Source organism: Hydra vulgaris, chromosome 14 (assembly GCF_038396675.1).
Source record: "Hydra vulgaris chromosome 14, alternate assembly HydraT2T_AEP".
Classification (NCBI taxonomy): Eukaryota; Metazoa; Cnidaria; class Hydrozoa; order Anthoathecata; family Hydridae; genus Hydra; species Hydra vulgaris.
The window spans coordinates 18,207,425-18,218,209 of NC_088933.1; positions in this window are offsets into that span (position 1 = coordinate 18,207,425).

Sequence of the window (10,785 nt, forward strand, 5' to 3'; positions counted from 1 at the left end):
TAAATATTCAAGTTTTTAGAAAAAACCTTGGTTTTCTATTTTTAAGATATACAATTAAGGTTTTTATTGCTTATTTATATTGTAGAGATTTGTATTTTTTTAAATAGGCATTGGCAGAAGATCAAAATCATTTTTTGAAGTCTCTTGACATTGTTTAAAGGTTTTCAAACCACATTTTTAAATTCAAATGTCAATCGATTGACTTTAAAACTTCCACAAACTTTAAGAAGCTTTTATCAACATTCATACCTTAAGTGAGCAAGACTTTGTTATAGAAGCTAACAATCTTGCTAAGTCACTGAGTATAACAGCTAAAGAAGTAAATTACCTCGAAGAAGCAACCAGAGCTCAGTCAGCCTGTGTATTTTGGCATGAGCATAGAAGTGGAAGAATAACTGGCTCCTGTATTTATGATGTTATGCGAGCATCTCTTAAAGCTCCATCAAAATCTTTAGTTTTAAAGATAACAAACCTAACTTTTCTTCAATAAATACTCCTTCCTTATTATGGGGAAAAGAAAAGGAAGAAATTGCTCTAGCGGAATATATAAATATTTGCTCAGTAGATGGTTATGTAACTGAATCAATTTGTTTATCTCCTACAATGGTTCATAAAGATTTTGAAGTCATTCATATCGGTTTTTATGTTTGTCAACAAAAACCGTGGTTGGGAGTCTCATCAGATGGCTTTGCTTTTTGTTTGTGTTGTGGTTATGCTGCCATAGAAGTTAAATGCCCTTACAGTTTGAAAGAAAAAGGGTTATCAGGTGCTATAAACAGTAACAGGTTTTACATAAAAACACAAAATTCAAAATATTATTTGGATTCATCCCATTATTATTATGCACAAATTCAATATGAAATTTTTATTTTGGAGGTAAACTATTGTGATTTGATTGTTTGGACACCAACAGAATTTGTTGTGTGCAGAATTGAAAAGAATCTAGATTTTATTGCAAACATAATAGTAAAAAGTCACAGTTTCTGGAGAGAAGTCATCTTCCCTGAATTAATGACACGCAGGATAGAAAATGCTGAACCTCTTTTGAATTGAGAAAAGTCTAAACTTAGTTATTGCATATATAACAATGAACAAGTGAACAATTCAACTGAAAAGGATGGAGATATGGTGGGTTGTGATAAGTGTGATCAGTGGTTTCATTTAAAATGTTTAAAACTTAAAAGACTTCCAACTTCAAAAGTTTGGTATTGCCAAAAATGCAAAAATGGCATTAAAAGTAAATATTTATATTTTATAATTGCTTATATTTTTTTTTATTAATTTTTTATAATCTTAATAATTTATTTCAGGAAGTAACAAATTTGTGTGCGATGTGATGGTGCATTCTAAGAAAAGAAATCAAGATTTATGCTAAGGTGCTGTGCTACTTATAAAAAACGATTAATTTCATAGCCACATATTATTAAAAACATTATAGCATAAAATTTAATTTAAATTCATGGATTGGTTTTTAATTTTTTTTTTTTTTTTACTTTTAATAAAAGTTTTGACCAATTTACAACCCCCTCATTTTAGGGAGAGTGGAAACTTTACAGGTTATGTCTGTGTCAAACACTTAAGGACTTTATTTTTATTACTTTAAGTTTAAAACCTATTGATGAATTTGGGTATAGTATAGATAACTTTTAGGTTAGTAAGATAACTTTTGTTCTCAGACTCCAAAATTTATTAACCTGGAGTGCTTGAGTCTCCATGAGGCTTAAAAATTAACTAACAGATTTAAAAAAGTGATTACTTGGTAAGGGCTATAGACACGGGCTCCTTAGTTATAAAAGCCTCTACTTTAATAAACAAATAAATCTCCAATTTTGGTAAAAGATCTTGATTTCAAACTTTTGTTCAACTTCAATAGCAATTTTTCGAGCAATTTTAATGTAAGTGTTTTTAGTCATTGGCGGTGGGAGATCCATAGGATAACAGAATCTTTTAAGGCCAGTATGGCCTTGTCCACATGAACGCATTGCATAAAACTCACCTTTGGTTAGTATCAGAGGCTCTACAACTTTCAGAACCACACTTCTTGGATGTAAAAAATTCATGATTGAGTCCACATTCACAAAATATAATCAATGAGCCCAAGTCCAAATTTTTTTTTTTTCATTTCCAGCTAAATTAAGTCGACAAGTTTTACATTCTGGACAACATAACAACTGAACAACAATGGCTAATAAAGTGCTATCAATTATTCTGTATTCACATATGTTTTTTTTATTAGAACTTGCAGAAGTATTTATAGGGTTTACCTTCGAATTAGATACATTTATTGAGCTCTGTGAATCTGTTAGTAGAAGACTAGTATTTGCTGAATTTGTTTTATTTAAAGTATATTGGTTTCCATGAAATCTTTTTTTCTTTTTGTATTGAGTAGCAAATTTCACACGTTCTCTACCCATTAAAAGTATAAGGTTTAAATTGTATAAACATAAACAGATACCTAGATATATATATAACAGATACCTAGATATATATATAACTTTAAGATGGCAATTCGTTTTAAAGAAACTTCTGGAAGAAATTTATGAGAAATCCAGTTATTGCTTTTAATCTTACAGATGTTTTGATTTATGGGAAATAGAAATAAATTATAAACTCATTTCAACAAGAACTTTCTCTCAGTATCAAAAGTTATATTTTGGTAGAATTTCTTGGCCAAGTAAAAATTTAACCGTTGCTATGGAGGTTGTCAAGGGCACTTTAAAAAGTAAGGTTCAGTAAAGTTTGTTTTCCTCAAGTTACATACTGAATTTTAAAAAATGGTTTTCAGAATATTATTCTATGATAAATTTTAGATTAAATAAAACAACAACAAAAATTTTGAAAAATTTGATATTTCTGAGGGGTATACCACCTTAAGAAACACTACTGAGAACATAAAATCATACAAAGCTGGTATTTTTAATTGTAACGCGTTGCTTTCTGCCCACTAAAAAGGATTTAATCCATTATGGTTTGCCGTTTATTTCTAAAGATCTTAATTTTAACATAGTTCTGTTTTGAGGTACAGAATCAAAAGCTTTGGCGAAATTAAGATAAATTACATCAATAAATTGGTGAGATACGTGCGAAGACGAAACAGTATCAAAGGTCTCTAGTCTAGTTACGCATTATTTATGATGAAGGAAGTCATGTTGATTTGTAGAGAGTATTTTATTATCGTTAACGTGCTTTAAAATTATGTTCTTTACAAGTTTTTTGAAGATTACAGGCAGCAGAGGTTAGTGAAATAAGTCGGTAGTTTTTAGCAAGTAATTTATTTATTTTTTTTTAGAGACCGCACGAATATTTACTAGTTTCCACAGAGTAGGTACTTTGGAATTAAAGGATTCATAAAAGATTTTTGTTAGTGGAATTGCAAGTCTTTTGGCACATATCTTAAGTATTAAGGGATGCAAGCCGTTAGATCCGAAAGATTTATAAAGGATTAGATCGGTAAGTTCCTTAATAATGTCTGAGACAGAGAAACCCAAGTTTAAATAATAAATGCATTCTGATTTAATATCACTTTTATTTAGCGATAAAAAATATTCAGAGTTTCCAAGTATAAAAGTTTGTTTTAAATATTTCAGCTTTTACTGAACGATTAAGACAATTGTAACTTTTTTTAAACTCATTACTCTTCCATTTGATAGAGCAGTTGATATGCCGAGCGGATTTTTTTGCTCGGATAAGGTTTTTAATATGTGGAGTAATCCAAGTTTTATTAATCTTGGGAACAAAATATTTGCAAACAGTACAATAGTAGGAAATTAGTATATTAAACATTTGATCCGCGGTTTTATGTAGAGATAAAAAATCCCAGTCGTTTGATGCAATTAAGTTTGATATTGAATCGTTATCACCTTTGTTATTTCTAAACAATTGAGAATCACTTTTGGAAAAAGTTTCTGAAACTAAGAATCACCAACTGATACTAAAATAAGTGTTATTTTATAGGACACAATTTAGAATTACGGTTAATAGATTAGGACACAAGTTAGAATTACGGTTAATAGGTAAATACAGAGGCAATTTTACGGGGAAGGGGGGGGGGAGTGTATGGGTGTTCCACCCCCCTCCCCCAGAGAAGGTGATTTTCAAGTAATAGTTGATTTTTTTACGAACTTAGTCGGCTTGTCGGGAATTTAATACAATTCAGTGGGGTAAATTTTAGTTTGAGGACCTTTATTTTTTTTTTATTAAAGAACCAGTCTGTACATTTTAAAGATTCACCCACCATCATTTTATAAATAGAATTGCCTCTGGGTAAATAACAAGTTCAACATGTTATTTACCCATATATTTGTTGTTAAGTTTTACAGATAGCCAGACTTGTTTAAAAACGTTTGTATAGAATAAAGCGTATGCACGAAAAAGTGTGAAAGTAGAAAAACAACTAAATAAAGGAACTCATCAAATTTTATTCAGAATAAAGTATTAATTTTAATACATAGAAGATAAAATATTTTAAAGAAATAATTTATTTTTGTGGGGCATTTAATAAAATTTAGAACTTTTGTTTTGGTGGTACCCATAAGCTTGCGTATAGAACAACAATCAAAACTATTTGATACTTTTTTAATAAAATTTATAAATCTTTAACGTTTCTGTATAGCTTTTTTTTTTCATTTTTCAATTAATACTTACCCATTACTTTGCAATAATTTTCAATTATGAGCAGTTTGGAGGATTCGTTATTTTAGACATAACTTTCACTTCATTTTGTTTATACCATCCCATAGCCAGTTTGCTATAATGACATGATTATAAGTCAGGCGATAACACATATCTACTACTATATGGTTTAGTAAGAGCTAAAAGACGTTTTTGTAAACACTCTTTAACATGTATTTTACCTGAAAGTGTGGAATCAGAAATGTAGGATGTTGATTTTTTGTCTTACCTGCAAATAGCTTGCCAAATCAAAGCATTTTTAGCAAACTTATCATGTTTTGTATATTTAAGTTTCTTACCTGCTTTTCCTCTATATTTGTGCATTATAATAGACAGCACCAGGAATATGCTGATGATCGTACTTCATATAAGTTTTATCATTTTCAATAATTTAGAAATTTTAAGAAATATACTTGTCTAAAAAACTTTCTAAAACTTGACTAAAAACTTTCTTCAGCGGGTTCTTGCACTTTTATTTTGAATTTCAGAACGGTAAGGCACTTTTTTTTGTGTGATTTAAAAGCTTAAATAAAATGTTTATTTTGAACTTTTACAACTAAACTATGAGAAAGTACTAATCTTTTTGCGCATTCCTTTAGTGAGAAGATTGGATTATTCATAAAACTGTTAATCAATTTTCTAACCAGTTTTGTATCTTGAAAAACCTTCTTTCGAATATTACCAGATTTGCATTTAATTGATTGTGTTTAGGAAAAATGTTAAATAACATGACTATGTTAAATAACATGACTAACGGTGTAGAGATTTATTTGCAACTTTTCTGCTATTGAATTGTAGCTTCTATTCGGATTTTCCAAATATTTGTACAAAACATTTTTTCCAACGTCTTCTTCTTTTGTCATTTTTAAAACTTATTTAAAATTAAAAATTAAAACCTTTTTTCGAAATTTTATATGTTGCCAACAAAATACAAACACAATTAAAAATATATTAATACAACTTTTGAAAAAAGATGACGCGTACTCTTTCACATTTATTTCGTGTACACGCTTTAGATTAACTTCATAAAAGTTAAATACCTCAATAATGTAGATATCTACACCGCCACCTCGACGTTATACCCACCAATATCTGGTACTGAGCCATTTCGAAACCATGTTTTAAAGACAGCAACAAAATATTAATCAAACGTTCTAGATATTGCAATTAAATCGGCCATTTTGTTATTAAAAGATGTTGCATAAGTATAATAAGTTTTAGTTTGTTTTTTATTATGAAGACTTTTGTATTTTAAGTTTGGTAAAAGTGTGGAAGAAGTCTAGTAGTGTTTATGTAGTGGTTTGTATATATTTGAGGTTGACGACTCCGCTGCTTTGTATACCATATCTAAAGGGCGATGTTTTTAAATTGATCTTACTATTTAATTCTTAACTGAGAGCTTAAATATCTTTCAGCCTCAGTCAAATCTAGGATAAAACATTTTTGTAATCATCTGAAATTTTCAATTTTTTTGCTGCAGTTAATAATGGGTTTCTTTCGGAAACATAAGATAGTTCGACGATAGTTGGTCCTGTTTTAGAGGAATTTGAATCGTTTCCTTAATGTCGACTTATCTGCATCTGATAACTTTGCAGGTTCTTTCATGCCATAACAAAAAAAAACATTTTTTTCACGCTTTTTTTTTACTATTGCTCAATAGCAAATTCGTTGATAACTGTTAGTTTTCAACTTCGTTAAATTCGTTGATAACTGTTAGTTTTTAACTTCGTTAAATTCGTTGATAACTGTTAGTTGTTGAATAGGTTGGTTTTCATATGAGCTTATTTATTATTAACTTTTGTTGCTTTATTACTTGTTTTAGTTCATATATTGTTATTAGTTGTTAACTTTAATATTGTTATTAGTTGTTAACTTTAATATTGTTATTAGTTGTTAACTTTAATACTGTTATTAGTTGTTAACTTTAATATTGTTATTAGTTGTTAACTTTAATATTGTTATTAGTTGTTAACTTTAATATTGTTATTAGTTGTTAACTTTAATATTGTTATTAGTTGTTAACTTTGATATTGTTATTAGTTGTTAACTTTAATATTGTTATTAGTTGTTAGTTGTTTTATTGCAAACCATTTTGCAGATTCAATTTCAACAAATTTTTAAATTACGTTTTCGACTTATTCTAATTGAATTAATGTTAAACTAGTCATCACAGATAATTTTTTTTTAATTTTCAACTTTTTATGCCTGTGATATTTTTGCATTTATTTATTTATTACAAAAATTAACTGATGTTTATCGATAAGGGAGTAATATATACTATTTTTAATCCCAATTTAAGGATTTAGAGAGTTGTAACTTGGAATTTAAATGAAAAGGTGTACGAAACTTCAAATATGCAAATAAATCATGGGCGTGGTACTTTTAAAGTTAAAATTGTACCAAGATGTAACTGTACGATAAAAAGTTGTCCTATAAAAAGTTCCCCTGTACTATAAAAAGTTCTCCCTAATATAAAAACTTAAAATATATGTTCAATATAAAAACTTATTAAAATGGTATGTATACAATAAAATGATTAAAATATGTGCAATAAAAGTTATTAAAAACTAACTATATTTTTCATCAGCCTTTAGGGTTATGAATAATATATTTAGTGTATAACTGTTATATGTTATAAGTGCTTATTTGTTTTTATGCATATGTTTATAATTTTATTATTAACTTAAATTATGTGCATTGTTGTTTATCACTTTACAAATTCCCATTATTGTGTCATAGTATATTAATGTTGGTATCCTGCTATTATTAAATGAAATTTAATAAAATAGAAGGGTACAAAAAACAAAATTGAAAGCGTCAGTAAATAAGTTTTAGTTAAAGATTACTTTTTTAGTAATCTTTAACTAAAACTTATTTACTTTAATTTAGTTAAAGATTACTTTTTAATTAAGACAAAAATTTTTCATGTTTTGAAAATAGACTTGTAATTTTCATTTTTAAATAGCTCTAATCTTTTTAATAGAAAAAAATGTTATTTATATGCGTTAATAGGAAGTGGTCCTAACAGTACGATTCATTACGGGCTTCTATTCCTGGTAGTCATTCTTATGGTTACATACAAATGATTGTGAGCCGAAAGTTCTACTAATAGCCTACTACCACTTTTTGTCATCCTTAAAAAATGATTTTGCTAATACTTTTATCGTTTAAATAATAGTTTAGTTTTCTTCACAATATTTGCATTGTTTAATTAGTTATGAGTTGTATGCTTCTGGTTTTCTACACAATATTTACATAGTTTATTTACTTTTAAATAAATTAGTCAAAGGATATTGTGAAAATTGATTTTATTTAAATAGTATCTGGGCATAAATAAAACCTCAATACTTTTGATATCATTAAATATATTACTTTCATTAAAGAAAATAAGAGAACCAGCATCTTTGATCTGTTTTTGCGCATGCGTTTACTAGCCGAGTCTATGAAACAAAAAAACAAAAAGGTAAAGAAACATAAACAAAATTGTAAATCTTTTTGATTTTTGATGTGTTGCCAAAAATTTTATTTTTAAGTTTTACATAGTTTTACTTAAAAATCATTTTTGAAGAGTTGAAAGAAAAAATGACAAGAAATCAAAACTTGTTTCTTGATGTGATAATAGAAGGGTTTGATTTTTACTATTTAAAAGTTGTTCATATATTTCATATTCTTACTGTTTTTTGAATAGAATCTTTAATTGAAAAAATTCACACATAAAATAAAAATATTTTTATAAACAAACTAAACACTTAGTCTAAAGATTATTACAATACAGTAATCCGATACAGTAATGTTTAACGGTTTTAATTTACAATACTGTATTGTTTAATGAAGCTTTATGTTAAAAATGACTATACTTTGAAAACAGAATTGGAAATTCCTTACTTTTAATTAACGCAGAACAGGAGTGAGTTGATTGAGATATCAAATGAACTTTAAAAAATGCTAGACTTGAACTAAATAAAAATGATTCATATCAAAATCTAACATCTAATTAAAAGATAAATTTATCTTTCAGACCTATAAACATAGTATATCTTGAACTATAAACATAGTTCAAGATAGGTATGGCTATGTCCTGCAATAGTTTCAAAAATTTTAGAACAGTGCTTACCCAGTAAACACGCTTTAGTTGGTCCAACTGACAGGCCAATATTGGCTATAGTTGACTAACTGTTGGCATTCCGTGCCAACCATTAACCGACTGTATACCGCGTGTTTTTGAATCGTAAAAGTTTCCCGTAAGTTTTATAATTATATTTTATATAGAGATGGGCCGATTCCGATTCTCCCGATTCCACCGATTCTCAAGGAATCGTAAGAATCGCGATTCTCAACTTTTTTTAACGATTCCGATTCTTTTTTAAAAAACTTTATAACGACTTCACTTCTTTTATTATTACTCCCTCGATAATTTAACTCAATATATACACTCTTTGCCGTTGAGATTTTTTTTGTTTAATTTACGTTAAATCTTCACTTTCGCATTTAATATCGTCGTTGAAGTTAAGTAACTGTGAAGGAAAACCTTAACAACAGTAAACGTTGAAAATAAAAGTAAAAGTTTATACTCTAAATTTCAATTGATTTATTTTTTTAAATTTTAATCAATTTACCGACGGTAAGTATTATCATAAAAATCTTATTTGCTTGTTTTATTAGAATAATTATTATTGTTAGTATTATTATTTTGTATTATTATAAATGCTGTTTTAATTTTAGAATATAAACATATATATATATATATATATATATATATATATATATATATATATATATATATATATATATATATATATATATATATATATATATATATATAGTGTCATTATCATTCCGAAACGTCAAAAAAGCGAGGTATGGGACTATTTTGTGATCAATTCAAATGACACTATCTCTGCAATATGCAACTTTTGCAAAAATGTTGTATCCAGGAGTGGTGGCAGAGTTATACACAACATCGAACATGCTAAAGCATTTAAAAACCTTTCATAAATCTGAAATCAAAAATCAGAAACATGATAAAGCTAGCCTTATTGATTTTAACATATGCGAGGATAGCTCTATCGCAGGACCATCTTGTAAATCCAGTCCTAACCCTGCTTTTGAAACTCCTATGCCAAGGGAACCTCGATCTACTACACTCGCATCCGCATTCACAAGTCTCAACCCTAAAGCTGATCATGCGGAGATCAATACTAGAAGATCTTTTTCCACAATTAGTTTTATAAAAATGAAGCCTAGATCTTGATCTACTAAACAACCAACAATACACCAAGTATTTACAAAGACCAGGCCTCTCACATCTACAGATCCAAAGGCAATAAAAATTACAAGGCTTATTGCTGAAACGATATGCACAGATAACCAACTTATTAGTATAGTAGAAAATCCCGGTTTTAAGAGGTTACTACAGTTTTTGGAGCCAAGGTATACGATACCAAGCAGAAAATATTTCTCGACTATTGAAATTCCTAACATTTATCAGAAGGTATCAAGTAAAATTCAGTTCTTGGCAAAAAAAGCTAATCATGTTAGTATAACTACCGACAAGTGGAGCTAAAAGATTGCAAACTATATGAATCAGGAAAGCAAGATGAAGAAAGCGAATTCCAAAGAACTGATGTTCGAGGAAAAAAACTAGACGAATAAGCGTTTTTGGAGTACTTAGGAACAGTCACAGAAAAAGGATGACACTTAACTGAATGACGAGTAACACGAGAATAAATTTTAGTAGATGGCACAAGAGACGCTGTATCTTTAGAGCAGTGCCCATTATAGTATTTGTAGAAAAGAGAAAGAGAATCAACATTACGACGATGTGATAATGGTTAGAGGTTGGCTGCAAGAGCAGGTCCAACTATGTTTACAATGCGTTTTCGCACCTTGTCTAAAAGAGAAAGGGAATCATTAGAGGATCCGCCCCAGATATGGCAACAGTATTCCATATAAGGCCGGATTTGAGATTTATAGAAATAGAGAATAGAATCCGAAGTAAGAAAGTGACGAGCTCGATAAAGAGATGCAACCTAAGCAGATGCTAATTTTGCAACTGATTTGATATATGGTTTCCAAGAAAGATTGGAAGTAAGAGTTAATCCTAGAAGATGAAGA